Source organism: Dipteris shenzhenensis, chromosome 2 (assembly GCF_047967505.1).
Source record: "Dipteris shenzhenensis isolate YYH24624 ecotype China chromosome 2, Dip_SZ_1.0, whole genome shotgun sequence".
In the NCBI taxonomy this organism is placed as follows: domain Eukaryota; kingdom Viridiplantae; phylum Streptophyta; class Polypodiopsida; order Gleicheniales; family Dipteridaceae; genus Dipteris; species Dipteris shenzhenensis.
Window position 1 is genome coordinate 12,726,673 of NC_141597.1, and position 22,936 is coordinate 12,749,608.

Here is a 22,936-nt window from a genome sequence, read left to right on the forward strand (position 1 = left end):
GATAGATTAGCTTGGACTCATAAATAGAATCTTGAGTGGATGTGCATTTCTCACTCTTCAACAATACATGATAGGCCTCTTATATAGAGAGTGCCCTTTGAATAGTCAACACATATGTGATCCTCTCATCCACATCTCTCCTTGTGGATATCCTCAATCCACATCTCCACATCATGTAGTACAAATCTTAGGGTGGCTACTTTAATACATTCCTTATCAAATACCTTTGCCTCTAATTCATGTGCACATGGCACCATATCTCAACACCATCATCCAAGAAGTCAAGGTTCTCTTCATTTCTAGTTGCTTTGTAGGTGATCATTGTTTTGCATACCTTGGATGGATACTTGTTGTTAAATAGGTCAACAAAAACCGTGATTGGCATGCATACATCGATTTTTACAATTCTTGTAGCAATGCTTGGATGTAAAGATCATTGAACTTATGTGAATATCTTAGCCATGTATGTCTCTGTCACTCTACTAGGGGGCACTCGCCAGTCTATCGTATTCCATGGCAGAAGATCTTGTTTCCTCAACACACCGTGAGTGTTTGCCCAACAATTCATAAAAAGTCATAGAAGAAGACACCTGTTTGTGCTAATTGAGTTGCACATCTACCTTCATATTGTAATTCTCCTATTGCTCCATGCAAGACATCCAAGAATCCCAAAATGCCCTCCACCAGCTGCCACTCTTCATATGATGATGGATACAAATCTAAAAACCAAAACACGTTTTAGTTTATTCTAAAAATAGAAATGTTTAAAACTACCATTCCGAAACTGAAAGGGCTAAAAACTCACAATCGGGCTTGTGCCGTGGAAGATGTCACGTAGCACAAGTTCATTGTGCATATATACATGCTCAACTAGTATTTCCTTAATACCTTTCTTACCATCTATTGTTCTGAAATCTTTGACCTTGCCTTTCCAAGAGGCCAGAAATATATTATTCGATCGTGGCTACATTAGCACCCAACTTCCTTTTGACACAACCATCTTTTGCCAGTGACCATCTGCATTCACCCTATTGGCAACCTCTATAGATGATATGCATGTTGTAGGTCGTTGAGAAACAATGCTCACCTCTATGTCTTAGTCTTCTGCATTCTAAGCTACACACCTCTCCGCATTATGATGCCTTGGGGGTTTCCTATTGCCATGGATGATTCGTTAAAGAACCAAACTTTCAAATGGGTAAAATGCTAGCAAGAGAAGTAGGACATAAAGTAGGAATGCAAGCAAGAAAGACCCCTTGGGATGCCTATTGCCATGGATGGAAAGTGTGAGCATGAGAATTGGGGGGGAAAAACATGCCCAATCTTAGACTCAAGAAGCACATTTGAATCTTTGATTCATACAAGCAGGAAAACTTGTGTAGGAGGGAAATCATATTTGAGTCCGTGATCTTTTTTGAAAATTACTCCTTGTTAGGTTTATACAATTGTACATCCATAAAGTTTTGTCTCTTTCTCTTAGTATGTGAAACTATTTTGTATTTTCTCTATTTTCTCAACGTTATGTTGGCCCTCTTGTGATTGGTGGAGAGCAATTTGGCCAAAAGGCCCCAAAATGAGTTTCCCTTTTTCCTAATGGGTTCATCTTGCAGATTTAGAAGGCGCTGTGTTCTCAGAGTTGTACAATGGAAGAAAAGTAAATCCATACCAAGCAGTGAGTTCTTCACACAAATAGAACTTGGAACCAGGCGACTCACTTGACAATGCCTTGGTGAAGATAACATGCCCGCTAGTTATTTGGTCATGGTGGTGCAAATGCATTGTGTTTTGCCACGTGTCAAGATTAATGTTGAAGGCTTATTAATGCAAAATCATCATGTTGAAGCAAGGGAGGCTCATGCAACCATTGATTTGACTGGAACCATAGTTGTAGATTCGAATTGACTACATTTGGCCAGGAACTCTATTGCTCAACCTCACTTGTAGATTTAGTATACCCCTTCATCATTGTCATCTTCATCGTCTTCAAAAGTCTTCTCTATGATCTTGCTTGCCATAGCTCTCAAGTTTCCATTATCCTTTCTGAGCCCTCTACATCTATTGCACCAATCTACCCTCATTACATAGCCTTTTCATTAGCCATCTTCCTCCTCTTTTATCATCTACGTTATGTTTGTTGTCATGGAGGGAGCAGATGCCCAATCCAATAGATGCGCAAAAGGAGCTCTCGTGTTTCACCCGTGCATCTGATTAAATACTTTTCTAGTGATGTTCTCACAGGCATTCTAGAGGCCAATCACTTGTTGAAGCTCACACAGCTACTATGGAAGGAGGTCTACTATGAGGAGCTTGTGGAAGACATCCCCAATCCTATGATGAGGACAACCACAACCTCATCATCAACGAGACCCATGTCAACATCACTTTAAGAGGGCCTTTCCACTAAAGCAATGCTCTACCCCTACAATGTTGGTGGATGCTAGGTGGTGTGATGCCTACTTTGAAGATGGAAGTTACTCATCTTCACAGGGGTACCTGATCAGTAAGGCCGGCGATGAGAGTTTGAGGACCACCTGCTAATTCCTATCCGAGTTCATCAGATTGAAGAAGAGTGCAAGGTATGTGTCAAGGCAGTATGAGGCTCATTGCAGTGGAGGACCACGTTATGGTAGATTGGTTCAACATCTTTGAGAAAGCGTTTGAGAACTAGCTCTGCCAGACCCACTGCAAACTTGGTACACATCTTTGCATGTTGCACCACTGAGCACTAGTATCAGGACGGGTGCCTTGGCTAGGAATGTTGCCTCTTTCAGGTGGAGTAGGGCCATTGGGAGCATAGCATGACAAACAGGGGTGATCAAGAAGAACGGGTTGACTAGGAAATCGAGCAGGAGGTACCAAAGTAATTGCCAAGGATCCGATGATCAGGAAGAATGGGCTGACTAGCAAACCAAGCAGAAGGTACTTAAGTAACATGCCAGGGATGAGCAAGAGCAGGTCATCGGGCAGCATGAAGGAGAAAAGGCTCAAGTGTCAGAGAGGAAGAGTGCTGAAGGAACCTCCGAGCCAAAAAAGAACAACTTCGAGGGAAACAACATTGAGGGCACCTTCGAGGGGACCAAAGCAGGATAATCCAGAGGGGAATAGTCAGAAGGGCACCTATGAGGACAAGCAAATGGAGGAGGGTGAGAGGGTAGTAGAACAAGATAGTAAAGTCATGCCCCGAGAGCAGAGGGAAGTCCAAGCAAGTGATGTCGAGCCTTCACAAAAGGCCATAGGGAGGTGGCCCGTCACTAGACCTACTTACTCTGCCTCCACTTCCTTTGCCTCTTCAAAGCCTTTCCCATATGGAGCCATTTTCCCTAGACCCCCTCCTCACAAAGAATGATCACCAAGATCGGGAAACCACCACTGAGAGCCAGTGGCAAGTGCTTAGGGAGAACATGGTGCATGCAATGCACACCCTAAATTTTTCGGCCAATAATTGGATACCTCCCAAGGTACTCGAGCACAACCTATTCTTACAAATAAAGTACCAGGAAGAGGTAACTATATTTTTTGAGGAGTAGACTACCAATCTATGCTGAACCAAGGAGGATCTATCAGCAGAGTGCAAGTCATTACAGGAGCAACTTGAGGGCAAAACTGTGGTGTATGATGAGTTGATTGAATCCCACTCGCAACTACAACAGGCTCACAATGAGTTGAAGATGGACTTTGGTAACCTACAATGCGTAGCGGATAGGCTGAATGCAATATGAAGCAAAGCCTAGGAAAATGTCATAACCATTGCCAGGAAGAATGTGAAGCTGTAGCATGCCCTATAGTGATTGCAAAAGCAGGTCTCAGAGAATGTGACAGTAACAACAGGTACCTTGAGCTCAACTCGAGGCTCTTGAGCAAGAGAATGTGCACCTAAGGGAGGCTATCATGGAGAGCCAAGCACTAAAGGAGGAGAATGCACGACTATAGGCCAAGGCTAAAGAGGTACAATCAGCTCCAACACTTAATTCTTCTCCTTCAAGTACATGATGAGCACCTAGAAAACCTACCTCACTAAAAGCCACCAGACAATGATGGCCCAGATGGCTAGACTAGTGTGGGTAACTCTTACACTCTGAATGAGTAGGTGGCACCTTGAGACAACACTCCACTGAAGGGGGAGGTGTGTTAAAGATAGTGTAAATTGCACTATCCACATAGGGCATAGGGGAAAACCCTAACCCTAACCCTAACCCTAAGGGGTTCACATGTATATCATCATGTTCATTGTCAATATTTAACCATGGTCAGTGGCCAAATTTAACCATGGTTCAATTCACTATGTGTTAGGAGGGTTGGTTAATATTCTACCACATGGCATCCTTATCCCTAAGTGCCATGTCATTAGCCACGTGGCAATAACATGTCATCAGTGCCTCTTGGGCAGAGTTGCCTCTATACAGGCACACTTTGTATTCTACATATGACACGTAGTGTCTAGTCATCATGCACAGTCATCAGCTGCCCAGTCAATACCACAATCAGCAGTGCCATCGCAGCACACAGTGCTTTACAGGCACACCTTGTAAGTAGTATGTGACCACCATTGCCATGTTACACTGCCACATCACCATAGGCCAGATCATCAATTTGGACCCCCTCCTTGAATAAAAATTTGGCCATCTTCCGAGAGCCATAACTTTTGATCCAGGGGGAATTTGGAGGCGATCCAAAAAGCAAAAATGCTCACCAGATGGTGCTCTATGCACTGAGCACCTCAGATCTTCTATCCAAGATTTCCGCAAGCCAGCATAATTGATTCCTCATCATCGGAACCACCTCCTAATCCATTACAGCGCACCCAACACTTAAAATAAATAAGATAAAATTCATTTGCTGCATTTTGCGATTCGATGTGTAGTCTAGCTATAGACTAGCACCGCCATAGAGGAGATCCAACTCCACCAAGCCAAGTAAGCCATTGCCACATTACCCGATTAGTTCCCACCGACGTCAGTCCATGCGGTTCTATCATCGGTGTACACATTCACATATCTGACACTCGTTCAGTTCTCTTGGCATTTGGCACTTCATCACTCAGTGTGACACTTGGCAGAGTTATCGCTCTCTCAGATTCAGGAGTGTTGCATTCTTCTTGCACGCACACATGCCACCCATGTACATTCACATTCGTTGACTATTTTTGGCATTGGTTTTCGCACACATACATCAGCCTTGTACAGCCTGTTGGCTACACCCGGCACGCAGTTATCATCATTCTACTATAGGCTTAATCCTTGGCACATAGCAGTTCTCACATGACTTGGTTCTGACAGTTTAGCGTAAGCCCCCTAGCGATAGCTCATTTACAATGTTCTTATGGGGGTAGACACTCTCGCTCTGGTACACTGGTAAGCCTCTTGCACAGAGCACTAGACCTCTAGCATGGAGTTATCCATCTCACACAGTTGATGATACACCAGTCATGACTCCGAACGAGATCTGTGAGTGGAAAGAGAACCTTCTTCAACGATTTATTGCCACAGGGTATGTACCAGTCTATGATGCAGACTCGAGCCTCATTGGCCTTGACAGATCAGATGCAGTTGCAGATCTTCAGATGTTAGCATGGATCAGCCCACAATTTTAGCCCACAGTTTTTGATCATGAGGCACACTTCTCGATAAGCGCTCAGCATGAGGCACACTTCTTGGTAAGCCCTCAGCACGAGGCACATTTGATAGTAAGTCCTCAGTATGAGGTAGTCCCATTGACATCATCTCAGATTGATTCTTGTGATGCACAGCCATCACTCTCATGCATGGATCTGACTCAATCCTTTGCCATAGATGTAGATACTTAGCAGGAGTTCACCAGTAATCATGCAGTTATTTAGCAGGTAAGTCCTCAGTACGAGGCACTCACATCTTCTACTGAATGCAGAGATATATGCCCCCGCACATCCAACTCTTGAGGTGATTCCATTCCAGCATCCATCTTTGATGCTTTCACCTTTGACACAAAGCATACCTTGGGCATAGTTCCCTTCAATAGTACAGATCAACACATTACTCTACATGACATTCTAGCATCGACTCAGTCATGCCACATTGCACCACCCTCAGATCCAGTTATCACCACCACTTTCGATCAGCAAATCATTCCACGAGGATACTTATGCATCAGTGCGGTCCTTCTCCAATGCAGTAGACATCATCAGGTTCAGCCATAGCGCAACCTAGGGAGACTTAGTGTTTCATCATGCACTTATGGATGTCGTATACAGTCCATACTTGATGCATATCAGTGGTTGGCCAGGATTATAGATTAGTCCCTTCATCAGCATTCGCACCACATATGCCTCAGGGACATCTTATGATTTTTTAGTTGTATTTCAGGTTTCTAGGCCTTTATACTATCAGCTCCTTCTTGACGAGCCTATGATAGATGCTACGTCCCATGCTGATGGATGTTTAGCCATGCATACTTCAGACGATGACCTTCAGCTCATGATAGTTCAGCACACAAGTTTGACAAGTTGCCATACCTTGTCAATTCTATGGGCCTCTTATTCAGCAAAGCAGTGTATCATACTTGCACCTTTGGCCCGAGATTTTCAACCCCTGGATCACTGTGTCCACATTGACTATGCGGCCTTCTTCGACCCTGCATCATTCAATAGAGATTATACCTCTACTATAGCATACCTCACACATTGCTGTCAGTTCTTTTGGGTTGGTGACACTCTTGTATGTCACAACCTACCGGATTCTTTCTCCATCGCTACATCGACTAGCCTCACATCCAAATGCCTTAGAGTAGCTACATAGTCCATGGTGACTTATGACATGTTTAGCCTTGACATGTTCAGCATGCAGCCATACATGCAGTCATCTTTTGATAGAGCAGTCTTTGATCCAGATGGACTTGACTTTCTCCATATTTCCTTCCTCTTCCCTTCAGCCTATCCTCTGGGTTTCATTCCCAAAGGCGAAGGATGATCCACAACTTAAGATGGGGAAATCCACATCTTGTATAGGACCACATAAGTTGTACTCATTGTACATGCTTCCGCTACATAGTCACTGTGCTCACATATGCACATACTATGATTTCTTTTTCAGTTTTCTTTTCAGTTTTGGATCCTAGCATATGCACCAAATGAAATCCACAAAAAGGTCTTGTACATGCACCCTCTACTTACCCAATGCAATTTAAGAGGGGGTGTTAAAGATAGTGTAAATTGCACTATCCACATAGGACATAGGAGCAAACCCTAACCCTAACCCTAACCCTAAGGGGTTCACATATATATCTTCATGTTCATTGTCAATACACTTAGTGTACAAGTAGCTATATTGTGTGCACTCCTCTCTCTCTCTCCCTCTCTCACTTCCACTATCAAGGTGCATTGCAAACAAGGGTAGCAGAAGGGATTTTGGCACAAGCACTCCTAATGCTACAATTAACAAACCGAGTAGAGAGCACCAAGTGGGCTACCTAGACTGATTGCAGTTTGAAGATGCAATAGTGCAGGTCCAATTTTGGTAGAGACAATAGATATAGGGGTGTAGGGGTGCATCAATTTTACAAGCAAAAGCCTATGAGCAGGTTTATCCAAGCATGTTTTTCAAGAGATTTAAAAAATTGTATTTCCTTAGGAAACATGGTTTTTACACTTTTATTTTCACTAGAACTAGATCCCTTTATCATAAAAATGTACGGAATTGTCACTCATTCAATTTTACATAACATAAATTTTCTTGTTCATAGACATACTTTGTACCCCTGTTATTACCTTTTAAAAAGTGTTGAAAAATAATTCATTTAAGGAACATCCCTCATAATCACTCTCAATGTAGTAATATTATACATATATAATCATTTATTAAACACATTTATATCAATATGGTAAGAGCTTTCTAGTGTTTTAATAGCATAAATAACAAGATATTTATGGATATGTTTCTAAAGAAGTTTAAATTACTATAAATAAGTATTAACTTGGACTTATATATCACTCTTATAATAAAGACTTAATATTGAATACTATATATGCAATATTTTCCAAAATATAACCCCATAGATGTTCTCAAATGGGGTTTTTTTATCAATTTGAGTGGCTGAATGACTATATTTGGACATTCGATGTGAAAGTCATGCCACTTTTAAAAGTGTTGTCCATGGTAGTTTTGCTAGTGAAACTACCTTGGAAGACCTACTTCAAAGGGCTTTCGCTGGCGAAACTACCTTGATGGCTTGCTTCAATGAGGTTTCTTTGGATAAATCCTTTCATGAGGGGGGTTTTCAATGTCACCCCCTATTAAGTAAAAGTTATAAGAAGAATCATAAGGGAATTTTCATAGAGAAGTCTACTCTACATGTGGGTTTCTTCAAAAGTCATCCCATTATGTTACTCACGATTCCCAAAGATTCATGTTAAGATTTTTGTATAAAATGGGCATTGCTATAATACTTTGCATATTTCTACTCAACCATTTTGTAGAGGAATGTGCTCAATGACGTTATAACATTTTCAAGACCACGAGCATAGTTTGATTCTCGCTAGAGTACGCCAACTGTCAAAACCAACTATGACCGAGTTATCCATTTACTACAGCAATCTTTTGCGAGAGCTTAAGAAGTTAATAAGTACCCATGTAATAGAATCCAAGTCTATGCATGACAATATACATGGCTTATGTAAAGATTTTGGCATGAAGTGGCAAGAGCAGGTTAGCCAGGTCTAGCAATACAAGACCAATTTTGCAATGGCACTAGACATTGATGAACCATTTGAAGACCCAGTAGCCAAAGCCTAGACAATGGATTGGCTCACCAACCCCAAGATGCCTCCTATTGATATTAGCAAAATCTATCCTTGGCCACTTAGGGGGCATCATTTTGATGCTAAACCACCACGTTCCTTGCCCCACACTTCTACTGTAGGTAAGGTTGGTTAATCCCCCGACAACCATCTACATTCATCAGGAATAAGGATGAGGAGCTTACATAGCATCAACTTGATCTCAACGTGATAAGGGTAGCATACAAGTTGCCAGTTATCGGCATGGAGTACAAAAGTATTTGTAAGATTCTACCATGTAGCCATATGGAGAGAGAGTGGAAAGAAGACTAGAGAATGTATAAAAGGCTGAAAGTTTGGCTTTAGTCTTCATTGTTGTATGCACAAGTTTGGAAATAGATATCTCTCTTTCTCTTAAAGATGTTTGAGTCTTCTCTTGCTTCCATTGTAGTGCCCTTGTGTTTGCCACTCCATCCCCCTTCATTCCACTCTTCTCTTCCTTCCTCCCCTCTCTTCTTCCATATCCCCTCCCCCTTTTCTCTCTTGTGGAAGCACATTGCAACAATGTGGGAGTCTCAAGTGTGACCATTGAGGATGGTTCATGCTTGCATTACTCCCAAAAGGAGTAGTAGTAGGAGAGTTTACCTTGGCATTCCTTCAAGATCCCCATGACACATGTCACCGCCGGACTACACAAGTGGTGTCAAAAGTTTGTAACCTTATCGAGGGAAAGTGTCTTGGTGAAGATATCTATGATGTATCCTTGTGCCAAATGGTGAACCAAGTCAATATCTTCAATGAGAACTGTCTCACAAATGAATTGATAATGCAATTCCATGTGCTTTTTTTTGGCATGAAATAGAAGGTTCTTTTCCACTTGGATGTTGCTCATATTATTAGAATGGAGTATTAAAGGATATCTAGAAAGTATTTCAATCTCTAAAAGAAATATTTTAGCCAAAATACCTCGCAAGCAATATTGATGGATGCTTTGTACTCTGCTTTGGAAGTATAAGTTGCTTCTTGCTCCTTTGTACTCTACTTTGGTGGAAGACAAGACTAGTATAAGTTTCTTCTTGCTTTTCCATGACAAAGTTGTGGAACCAAGACTGAAGTTGGTGGATCTTTTGGCATTTACAATTCTACCCAATTGGCATACATTATCCATGGAAGTGTAAGTTAGATGAATTGGCATCATGTAGTCCAAATCCCATGTATTGTGGAGGTATATGTGTAGAAGGAGTTGATTTTTCTTGGTATTTTTGATGAGTTGATGGAGCACACCAATCATATAGGATATGTCAAGCCTATTGATAGTTAGATATATCAAGCTACCAATGAGCTATTTGCACTACAGAGGATCCAAATGTAGATAATTATCAAGTGCTAACAATGTGATGTTACATTCCATAGGAGTAGGGAGTGGCTTGCAAACTATGTGAGTATCGACTCACTGTCTTGACTATGTATAGGAAACTACGTGAGTATCAACTCACTGTCTTGACTATGGTCATCTTTGAAAATAGTGCAAATGTCCCTTCATAATCCACTTTGTACTCTTAGGCATATCCCTTTGCTACCAGCTGGGCTTTGTATTTGTCAATCTCACCATATGAGTTGAGATTGGCTCTATAGACCCATCTTCATTCTATGGGATTCTTCTTTGTAGGGAGATTTGTGAAAGTCCAAGTCTAGTTTTAAAAAAAATCAATATACTCTTCATTGATTGCATTTTTCCACTTGGAGACTTGTAGTTCTTTTTGGAAGGATGTTGGTTCTCAAATTTCATCATTTTCTACATAAATGCAAAGTTGTTTTTCTAGGTCCACCTCCTGGGTGACTTCTGACCACATGTACATCTTTGAAATTGGAGATAGAACTCTCTAGGATGTTAGGGATGATTGTGGTATGGTTGTGTCCATTATATTAGAATGAATAGTCTAAAGGACATCTATATTTTGACACCCAGAAGTTGGAAAGGGTTGTCTATGTTTTTGTCCCATGCAACAAGGTTGACAAACATCTTTTTGGAAAATACACCTATGGAAGTTTTAGTAGCATATATTGCCTCTTTAAGATACAAGGATAAGGGAAAAGAGAGGAGGAGACTGCATTACATTCCTTGGGAGGTCCTGAAGGTCCCTAAAAGTCAAAGTATGGCTTGGGTTCCTTAACATCTATTTGAGGAACACTTCCTTGCTAAGTTAGTGGTGGCTGCGAAAGATGTTTGAGAGTCTTGCACCTTGGGTTGAGATTACTAAATGGTTCATTAAAAGAGACAAGAGATGTTTGGAAACATTTAAATTGGTATGATAGGTTGATCTCTTCTTTTCATTGATGATTGTCTTCCTAAGATGAGGATAGGGATCCATCTAAGTCTTCAAAGCTCCATGGACAACAACAAATAAGTAATATAATGAAGAAACTTGTGCCAAGGAAATTGGCTAAGAAATAACATGATCTATTATGACCAATGCATATGATGGATTCAATGATTGATATGGAGGGGTTCAACAGCTTGGGTTCTCCCATTAATGTATAATGGGTAGGCTTCCAAGGACTTACCTTTGTACATTTGCAAAATTGGCAAAGACAACATAGTACCTTAGAGAACTAGTAAGCAAACAATTTTCAAACTCAATTACCAGTTTTATTCTATACTAGTCATGCTACTTTATAAAATTTTATTATATCATTCTCAATCACATGGTTTGGATGATACAAATGAACTTTGCTGGATCAACTAGTACCAACAATTAGGAGAAGGAGCGGATGGAGGATGAATCAAACAAGATAGCCCATTTTCTCCCTCCTCTCCCCCACTTAGCATGCATGCCTAGACCTAAGCAAGTTAGGATCTCAAAGATAGGGACAAGAACTTGATGTGACCACTATGGTGGCTTTTGAGCCTCCTAGCTCTTGCAACTTTCTATAGAGCCTTTGTCCTGGGAGTAGGAGTTGAGGAACCTCACTACTTTCCCTTTGCTCCATGACAAAACCCTGATGCCTTCTTTTGAGCATCTCTAATAGGCCTCAAAAAGGTTTGCCCCTTCTACATCAAATAGATCCACAACTGTCTCTATTAAAATCCACGCCCAAGGAGAAACTATGGAGATGATCATGGACCTATCCATGGCAAGGGACTAGATGAACATGCAAGAGAACCTACTCCAATTGGAAGCAAAGATGCTCAGTCAGCTATTGCCCTGTCGAAGGGAGAATTATTCAATACAGCTATTGCCCTGTCGAAGGGAGAATTATTCAATACACCTATCCTTAAAGGAAATCCTTTTAGTCATTGTGTACCACAAGAGGTGCAAGCGATGAAATGTGAAGCGAATGGTTAGATGTAAAAGAAAGTGAATGGTTCATAGGTAGATATGAACCCCTCAAAGCCAAGACGTAGAGCTTTAACTCTCCAAGAATGCTGAATCCTATTGGATCAAGTAAGTTGATCTTTGCAATAATCATCGAGAAACTCCATAATGACTCTATCGTTTAATTACATTCACATACACATTGGTCAAGTTTCTACTGAAGGCATGCCCTCCTACTGCATTTGTAGAATCCTGGGCTTGAAATAATTATTAATTAGGTGAGGAAAAGGCTCCTGGTTACCAATGTTAGATTTTTAAGGAGGGTTTATTTCGTTTTCCTTATCACAAGGGCAAATATGGCTACTTGGGTCCTGCATTAGGGGCCCTGGACTCTATCCAAAATCAATACTTGTATTGTGAGAGGTGGACTCCAAATTTTATTCCTTGTAACCAATGTTTCCCAAGGGCAAATATGGCTACTAGGGTCCTACATTAGGAGCCATGGACTATCCAAAATCAGCCCTTGTATTGTAAGAGGTGGACTCCAAAATTTAATCCTTATAACCAATGTTTCACTAAATTTCCAGTTGCTACGAGAATTGGAATTATCCCATTAATTTAATCCTTCAGTATTTAGTTTAGTGAGATCCAGCATTTTTGTCGTGCAACTGATGCATGTGTGCTCGCTATTCCATAGTGATGCATGTGTGCTCCTACATGGCTGGATATACGGCTGCAGCTGTATGAGTGTGTAGCATTGTGTGCACCACTTACGCGATGATGGTATGTGTAGCATGTGTGCACCATCCGTATAATTTTATTCATGTGTAGCATCAAGTGCACCATGAGATGGTATGTGTCGCATGTGTGCACCATTCATTTGTGATTTATTGATTTCGCGTTGCTATAATACTAAAAGGTTGATTGATTGTGGTGATTAATTCCAAGGTTATCTTATGCTTGAAATATTTCATTACTATTGATCGTGTGAATCCAGGGGAAGAGTGATTGATTGGGCAATGGCATCTGGCAAGCATGATCCGCCATATTTTGGGTGCGTAGGCGCAACTCTAGTGATGCGGGGATGAATAAGGCTTATGCCTAATTTTTGATATTACAAAAGCTTATGTACATATTTGAATTTTGGAATATTAGTGGCTTGGCTAAGTGTATAAACTAAAGTAAAAAAAAGCTTTATTTTTAGAAAAAGCCAGCTATTCTAGAAGGTGGATGGGCTTTTTGTAAATACATAGGAGGTGGAAGGAGAGCACCACTCCTATGGGGGGAGATTGTACCCAGCACGCTTGTTCTGTCTCTTCCATTTGTGAGTTTTGAGAGTTTGTGCATATTTTTGAAGAGTGTTGCTATGTTTTTCAAGGATTTGCAGGTTCCGCTCCTGGTTACCAATGTTAGATTTTTAAGGAGGGGTTATTTCGTTTCCCTTATCACAAGGGCAAATATGGCTGCTTGGGTCCTGCATTAGGGGCCCTAGACTATCCAAAATCAGTACTTGTATTATGAGAGGTGGACTCCAAATTTTATTCCTTGTAACCAATGTTTTCCAAGGGCAAGTATGGCTACTAGGGTCCTGCATTAGGAGCCATGGACTATCCAAAATCAGCCCTTGTATTGTGAGAGGTGGACTCCATAATTTATTCCTTATAACCAATGTTTCAATTATCCCATTAATTTAATCCTTAAGTATTTAGTTTAGTGAGATCGAGCATTTTTGTCATGCAGCTAATGCATGTGTGCTTGCTTTTCCATAGTGATGCATGTGTGCTCCTACATGGCTGGATATACGGTTGTGGCTGTATGAGTGTGTAGCATTGTGTGCACCACTTATGTGATGACGGTATGTGTAGCATGTGTGTACCATCCGTACGATTTTATTCATGTGTAGCATCAAGTGCACCATGAGATGGTATGTGTCGCATGTGTGCACCATTCATCTATGATTTAATGATTTCACGTTGCTATAATTCTAAAAGGTTGATTGATTGTGGTGATTAATTCCAAGGTTATCTTGGGAAGTAGCAAGCTAAGGGTGTCCACTTTTTGTTCACTCCCCAATGCTTAGGAGGTGGAAAAATAAGCTTTTTAGCACACGGAAATGCAAATCTCACCTACTTCCCTATGGATCTAGTCTTTGAAGTCTTTAGACACAACATCACACATGGTATTGTGCACACAATGGTATAGTCTGATCAAAAATTTGATGCACACACAAAAAATTTCTTTGTGTCACATGACATGGTTCCAGGGCGGTCACACCTTTGTCACAAACAGAGTGTCATATTAAATTCTGAATTTCTCTCATTTTAGATTAAATGTTATTGAAACTTTGTAGCTAGTCTCTTTACATTATGTAGAGCGTAACTTGATTTATTGGTAATTATTTAAATGATTTATCTAATTATAAATAATTATTTATAATAAATAAAGTCATAAAATACATGCATTTTAGTAGCACACCACAATTTTTTAGTATTTTGAATAATTAAGCAAATCCAATTCGATGGAAGGTTAGTAGGCACATAAGGGTGTGTGGTTCAATCATCAAATCCCAAATCCAATGGTTAGATTTAGGAAGATTGAAGTTTAATTTTTACTTTTACTCCTAAGAGGATCAACAAAGAATATTAAAAATAAATCTAGTAATTCTCAAACATGACCAAACATTTCAAAAATGTCAATATTTTTAGTCCTCTGCATGATGAATAAGAGGAAAAAAATTTGGTTAAATTTGAGTAAGGGAAAGGAACAATATGGCCTCCACAAGTGAAATCTCCCTTTTGTGGGGGAAAAAGGGCCACCCAAGCCTAATACCAAAACAAGGTAGGCTTGGTATTAGGCTTGGTGAGGTAGGCTAGGAGCATCACTGACCTAGTGGCAAGCCTTTGGAGTGTGCATGCTGCCGATGTTGAAGACTGAGTCATCTATTTTTGCCTTGCCACCATGCCACGTTGTTAAACCGCATGGTGCCATGTCATCAAGGAGATGTGACATCACTCGTTGCCATGTCACCTTAGATTGCCACATGTGTCACCTCATCATTCCACATCATAGGAACTCTTAGAACCATATCATCACACCTTGCCACCTTAGCATACCTCGTCAACATTGCCATGTCACCAATCCCTCCACCTCAATTTGCCATGTCAATCTACCACCTCATGAATGCCAACTCATCATGCCACATCACATTTCTACATCATGGAAGAGCCTCATATATTCCACACCATATTGCCACATCATCACCATGCATGGTGCCACATAAGCCACATGTATACACATCATGATGATGGCGAGCCACATCATCAACATGCATGGTAAGTTATACATGCATGTGATTTGAGTGCGTGAGGCATAGAGTACCACGATCGAGGTTTATGACCACGATTGAGGTATTTGGAAGTGGCAAAATAATCAAATCATCATGGTTTATGACCACGATCGAGGTATTTGGAGGTATCCAAAAGTGGCAAAATAATCAAATTGTCATGGTTTATGACCACGATCGAGGTATTTGGAAGTGGAAAAATAATCAAATTATCATGGTTTATCACATAGGTTATTCTCAAATTGCATTAACAAAAATATTAATCAAGATAGGCACATATGTTATGTCAATATTAAACTGAAATAAAATTAAACGATGCAAGTATTCAAAATTAACATTGGATTTCATGTATTAATCTGATTAAAATCAACTTATTTGAGTAGGCCACAAAAATTAGTTTCAAAACAAAATCAAATGGAATTTTAGTAGCCAATTATTTTCAATCTTAGCACCTTCTCCACCAATAATAATCAAGAGCAATCTAGTGGATGAGTTCAGGCTCTCTATAAGACACCACATTTTGGTTCATTTCACCCGTTCTTAACCATTCTTGCCTCCCCATCACTTTGTCACACCTCCATCCTACTTTCATTGAGAATGGGTTCTCAAAGTCATAGAGCTAGTAAACGTGAAAGATGTAGGAATCCCCCCCAAATCTCATTGACGAGGAGCGCAAGCAGAAGGCTCGAGAGCACAAGAGAGCCTCTAGAGCTAGAGGTCGTGCCGCCACCACCGATCCACCTCCACCTCTACATCCCACCTCCACCTCCACCCCCACCCCCACCCCCACCTCCATTGTCCCCCCCTCCACATCCTCATCTGCTCCCCTACCTTTAGCCTCTACCCTTCCCCTAGCCACCTACATTTTGCCCTCCACCTCTACCTCTTCCCCCTCCACCCTCCCCCCTCCCCTCCCCCTCCCTCCCTTCCCCCCTCCACCCTACCATCTCCCATTGATCCCCTTGCCCCACCTTGCAATAGCAGTGTTGCTTCACGACTTGACTTGCTGAAGTCCACTATCCGTCGTCGTACTAGCAAGATTGTGCAGTCTTTTTTTAGTGACCTTATGCCAGCTTCGCAGTTTGCTCTTCTCACATCCCTGATTGATCATCCTGACTTGGTAGAGTGTAGGAGGCTTGCTAGTCTTGGTGCACGTAGAGATAGGGTTGTATGTAGCGAGGTCCTTAGCAGTGTTCGACGTTCCTATGCTTCTATTAAGCATAGGAACTCCAGTGATGCCTTGGCAGCATGTCGTGCTATCGTGGCTGCCATTAGTAGACCTCATATGATAGGCCATGTGCGTACCGCTTCACGTCTTCTTCACATTGCACCACGCACATTGCGAGCAGGCATGATTAGGAGGCAGAGTCTAGAGGATAGTGAGACTGATGCTCTTTGGGCTTCGAGTGGTCGTGCACCTCACAACGATCGATTGTTGGATGATTCCACCTCGATTCCACTAGGTCCTTCATACAACAGTTTTGGGAGGAGCATTGCAGAGCATCCCTGGTGTTCAAGAAGGCATTGCGGAAGAGGGTGTCACGTGGTGTGTACATTGAGCATGGTGCATGTTTTTTGGAGTGTACCCAAACTGAGTTGTACAACACTGAGTTTGTAGAGGCACACCCGGAGTTCAAGATTGGGCAGAGGTCATTTGAGCAATGCAGGCCATGGTTTGTGCGATGCTCTCAGGAGTGTAACACGTGCTGTTGTCGCTACCATGTGGATTTTGGATTGATGTATGACGTATTCCGTTCCCTTGATGGTCATAAGGGAGTGGTTCATACTAGCCCTCATGACTTCATTCATTCCTTATTGTGTACACGAGATGGCGATGCTTTATTCCACTCCCTTGATTGTGTGGAAGGTAGGTGTACTTTGTGTGGTGACTTTGCTAGAGTGCCACGAGTTGCACTAGATACTTGTGACATGCAGATGGTTCGTTGGCAGTAGTATGAGTACAGTACCCTGACATTAGATGGTGGTGCACAGTCGAGGACGCTGCAGCTTGTGGGGAAGGAGACACCGCGTGCTGTATTCATTGACAGTTTTTGAGGGAAGCTGTACCGCTACATACGCCACTCGCACACTGCGAAGTGGGAGGATCGTCAGTTCCGTGCATGTTTGAGGACATTTCCTATAGGGGTGGTTGTCTCAGTGGTGGACTTTGTGGAGAATTATACCTTTGCACCATAGCATGAGATCCAATCAGAGTATTATTTCTCTGAACAAGTGACGTGTGATTGAGTTATTGGTTTTTTTATGGCCTCATTATATTGAATTATTTCAATAGTCATATTTTTTTTCAATGCCATATTGCAGGTTGCTATATTTCTGCACATTAGCTATCGTCATTCATAGGCTCATGTGGATGGCATTGATAGCACCATGGACTCACGCGTCATTGTGTGAGAGTATCACTTCTACATTAGTGATGATCGATCGCATGATGCCCATTTCTGTGGTGGTCAGTTCAAATCTGCTAGACAGTTTTATTGGTTTTGCAGATGGCACCGTGAGACAGGCATTCCAATCATATGGAGCTACTTCGAGACAAGGCACGGTAAGGGAGAGCACGATGGTGCAGGTGCTTGCGTGAAGCATGCTTGGCATCGATACCAGTTGCGATCATAGTGCTAATCGCTTCAAGGATGCACATGATGTGGTGCGGTGGTGCAGCCAGCACTTATCCACTAGTGCTATCTCCTCATTTCAATCGCGTGATGATAGGGTGGTGAGCCGATATTTTTGGTGCATGGACATTGGGAGTCTTGATCGGCGGTCTAGGCCTTTTAATTGTTGTTCACTGTCTGGCACTCTTGATTTCCATTCCATCAGGAGCATAGGTGAGTCTCACCCCGCGATCTTTTCTCGACAGTTTGCATGTTTTTGCTCCGCATGCATTGATGATGATTGGGGAGATTGCTCCATGATACCATGGGCCGATCCATGGGCACGATGAGTGCTTTCTCCCTTCTAGCCTTGGGAGGAGGTACATGATGATCAGGATGCAGGATTCAGTTCCTCTAGAGATTATGACTAGCTTACATATATGTTGTGTATTGGTGATATCATAGCATGATCATAGGTGGCCACTATTTTCAGCAGATACAGAGGCGTGGTCGTTATATTGAGTTCCAGGAGTACATGGCAGATCAGGAGGCATACAAGTATTCTCATCTTGTTGTTGCGATCAAGATTACTTTGAGTCGTGTTTGCACTCGCAACGCGACGTCCACTCCACGATGGCGCTTTGCAGTGGAGGATCACGAGAGCATACTTGCAACTATTGGCATGAGAGCCAATCCTAAAGAGTAGCACATTACATATCATAGTTTTGGGATCATCAGTTGATCAAATAGATTTTTATTGGGTATCACTAGTTGATTACATATTTTTGTATTCGATATGTATAGGCTCAATGTGTGACCGTACCATTGTAATTTTCATGGACTCATATTTTGTATTTCACTATGATGGTTTTATACATGTTCATACACATCATTGTATTAGATTCTATTTTATACATGATGTCCGTTGTCTTCTCAATGGGATTTGTTGTTTCTGTAAAACAAAAAATTGTTTATTAGTAGTTATGTTGTAATTGTGTTTTGTGCTTTAGGACATTTTAAAAAAATGACTAAGAAAATTCGTGCACGTACTAACCAAATACGCATGTGGACTTATCTGTTGGGGATGAAACTCTGCACGGCTCTTAGGCTACCCTAGACCTACATCCATGCAAGATTTGGTATGTGCCACATGGAAGGTATAATGCGTACATTTTTGCAATCACTCGCTACTAGTGACTATGTATGGAAAATGGTGCACGTACCAACCAAATACGCATATGGACTTATCTGTTGGGGATGAAACTTTGCATGGCTCTTAGGCTACTCTAGACCTACATCCATGCAAGATTTGGTCTCCAACTGATTTGGTATGTGCCATGTGGAAGGTATAATGCATACATTTTTACAATCCCTACTAGTGACTATGTATGAAAAATGGCGCACGTACTAACCAAATACGCATGTGGACTTATCTGTTAGGGATGAAACTTTGCATAGCTCTTAGATACCCTAGACCTACATCCATGCAAGATTTGGTCTCCAAATGATTTGGCATGTGCCACGTGGAAGGTATAATATGTACATTTTTGCATGCACTCCCTACTAGTGACTACGTATGGAAAATGGCGCACGTACTAACCAAATACACATGTGGACTTATCTGTTGGGGATGAAACTTTGCATGGATCTTAGGCTATCCTAGACCTACATCCATGAAAGATTTGGTCTCCAACTGATTTGGTATGTGCCACGTGGAAGGTATAATGTGTACATTTTTACAATCCCTACTAGTGACTACGTATGAAAAATGGCGCACGTACTAACCAAATATGCATGTGGACTTATCTGTTGGGGATGAAACTTTGCATAACCTAGACCTACATCCATGCAAGATTTGGTCTCTAAATGATTTGGTATGTGCCACGTGGAAGGTATAATGCGTACATTTTTACAATCCCTACTAGTGACTACATATGAAAAATGGTGCATGTACAAACCAAATACGCATGTGGGCTTATCTATAGGGGATGAAACTTTGCACGGCTCTTAGGCTACCCTAGACCTACATCCATGCAAGATTTGGTCTCCAATTGATTTGGTATGTGCCACATGGAAGGTATAATGCATACATTTTTGCATGCACTCCCTACTAGTGACTACGTATGGAAAATGGTGCATGTACTAACCAAATACGCATGTGGACTTATCTGTTGGGGATGAAACTTTGCACGGCTCTTAGGCTACCCTAGACCTACATCCATGCAATATTTGGTCTCCAACTAATTTGGTATGTGCCACGTGGAAGGTATGATGCGTACATTTTTACAATCCCTACTAGTGACTACGTATGAAAAATGGTGCACATACTAACCAAATATGCATGTGGAATTATCTGTTGGGGATGAAACTTTGCCCGGCTCTTAGGCTACCCTAGACCTACATCCATGCAAAATTTGGTCTCCAACTGATTTGGTATGTACCACGTGGAAGGTGTAATGCATACATTTTTACAATCCCTACTAGTGACTATGTATGAAAAATGGCGCACGTACTAACCAAATACACATGTGGATTTATCTGTTGGGGATGAAACTTTGCACGGCTCTTAGGCTACCCTAGACCTACATCCATGCAAGATTTGGTCTCCAAATGATTTGGTATGTGCCAGCAGGTGGAAGGTATAATGCGTACATTTTTGCATGCACTCCCTACTAGTGACTACCTATGAAAAATGGCGCACGTACTAACCAAATATGCATGTGGACTTATCTGTTGGGGATGAAACTTTGCACAGCTTTTAGGCTACCCTAGACCTACATCCATGCAAGATTTGGTCTCCAACTGATTTGGTATGTGCCACATGGAAGGTATAATGCGTACATTTTTACAATCCCTAACTACTAGTAATGACTACGTATTAAAAATGGTGCACGTACTAACCAAATACGCATGTGGACTTATCTATTGGGGATGAAACTTTGTATGGCTCTTAGGCTACCCTAGACATACATCCATGCAAGATTTGGTTGCCAATCGATTTTGTATGTGCCGCGTGGAAGGTATAATGCATACATTTTTACATGCACTCCCTACTAGTGACTACGTATGAAAAATGGCGAACATACTAACCAAATACGCCAGTGGACTTATTTGTTGGGCATAAAACTTTGCACAGCTCTTAGGCTACCCTAGACATACATCCATGCAAGATTTGGTCTCCAACTGATTTGGTATGTGCCAGGTAGAAGGTATAATGCGTACATTTTTGTATGCACTCACTACTAGTGACTACCTATGAAAATTTATATATATATTATATGATTTTGGACCAATCGTACATAATCATGTATTAATGTTTGACAGATGTTACTACCATTGAGCACCATTCCATGCTAAACATTGACATTTTTTTCTTAATCTACAATTTACAAAAATTAGTGACAATATTAGTGTAATATTGCAAGCATTGATATATACAAAATTCAATATGATATTCAAAATGATAAAGTTCATAGCACAAGAGAGAGATCGAGAGAGAGAGACCTTATACTTGAACAACTTTTCAATGCTTAATGTTTACAATTACTTCACACGGCATTATTTTTAGAATACCTTATGTATTAGATGTGTGAATTGAGATATATGAAATTCAAAATGATACTCCTAATTTTAAATGTTTATGTTAATTTGAGCAAACTATAAACTGAGATAAACAAAGTAAGAACAACATCATGAAAGTACCAAAATGCTCATACAATATAAAAGTAAGAACAACATCATGAAAGTACCAAAATGAATGTGTACATCATCAGCATCATCGTGTAGAAGTGCATCATCATCATCGTGCAGTAGGAAGCCTGGCTATGACTGGTGCATCTATGGGTGTCCTAGTCGGCACATCTACAAGAGGGGCGGGGTACAGGGCCACACTGGATCCTATGGCGAGATGGATCACGACTAATATGTCTCAACTGCAAAATATAGTGCTCCACTCGATGGTAGGCTATGCGTGTCCGAATCCTCTGCTCCTCCAAATCTGCCTCCAACTGTCGTACATGAGACTCCATATCTGTGGGGGTTAAAGGTCACTGTGCCTTAACCCCAGTTATGTACAATACTCAAACACATATATAAATGAATGAAAAAGAAGATTAGGGTGGTTCTGCACCCACCAAAACTTGTGTGGCTCTCTGTCTCTCTCTCTCGCTCTCTCTCCTTCTTCCATTCTTGCTTCCGTTGAGAGCACTCTCAACTGGTATCAGAGCCCGGGTGATCTAGCTAAGCGTGCGTGAATGCTTGAAGCTCAGCAGCTCTGTGGGAGGAAGGAGAAGCTTTGTGGGAAGCTTTGTGGGTGACTTTACTTGCATCCGAGTATGCAGAGACCTTGGAGGAACCTTTGGAAAAGTCACTTTGGCTTTACGAAGTGGTTTTGAGAGCCTGTTAAGAGCTTTCAAAGAAAAAGTCGTTTTTTGAGCTTTTTCCTGTTCCGTTCGATGACAGAGACTCCGTATTGACTTGTAGAGGCAACTATTGCTTGCTTTTGGTGTCCACATTACTTCAAGAGCTTGGAAACACCTTCATTCTTGAATCTGAGATCATTTCAATGGATTTCTGTCTCACTGTGTCAATTCCTGCGTTTTTTGCCCGGGTGTTGGAACTCAAGTTTGGAGCAACCATTTGCAGATCTGTCAGTTCCGGTGGACTCAGGAGGTCCTAAAACTTCTATGTTGCTCATCATTCGCACTCCGGTGGAGTTTACAGATAGCTCTGTTTCCAAAAACGTTTTTCAGTCCGTGTGTTGGACCCAGTGATTGAGGCCACGGTTTCCAAAACCGTCTGTCCCATTGCATTCCGGATGCCCAAAAACCCCTACCTACCAGTTCTTGCGTGATTCGGTGGAGGATTTTCAGAGTTATAAATCTCTGTGTATTCGATTTCGTCTCTCTGTTATGCATTT

At 41.4% G+C, this 22,936-nt stretch overlaps 1 pseudogene; it reads right to left on the reverse strand.

Annotated features, from left to right (window-relative positions):
• LOC147904345 (uncharacterized) overlaps positions 1–22,936 on the reverse strand; it is a 40,512-nt pseudogene that overhangs the window by 3,160 nt on the left and 14,416 nt on the right.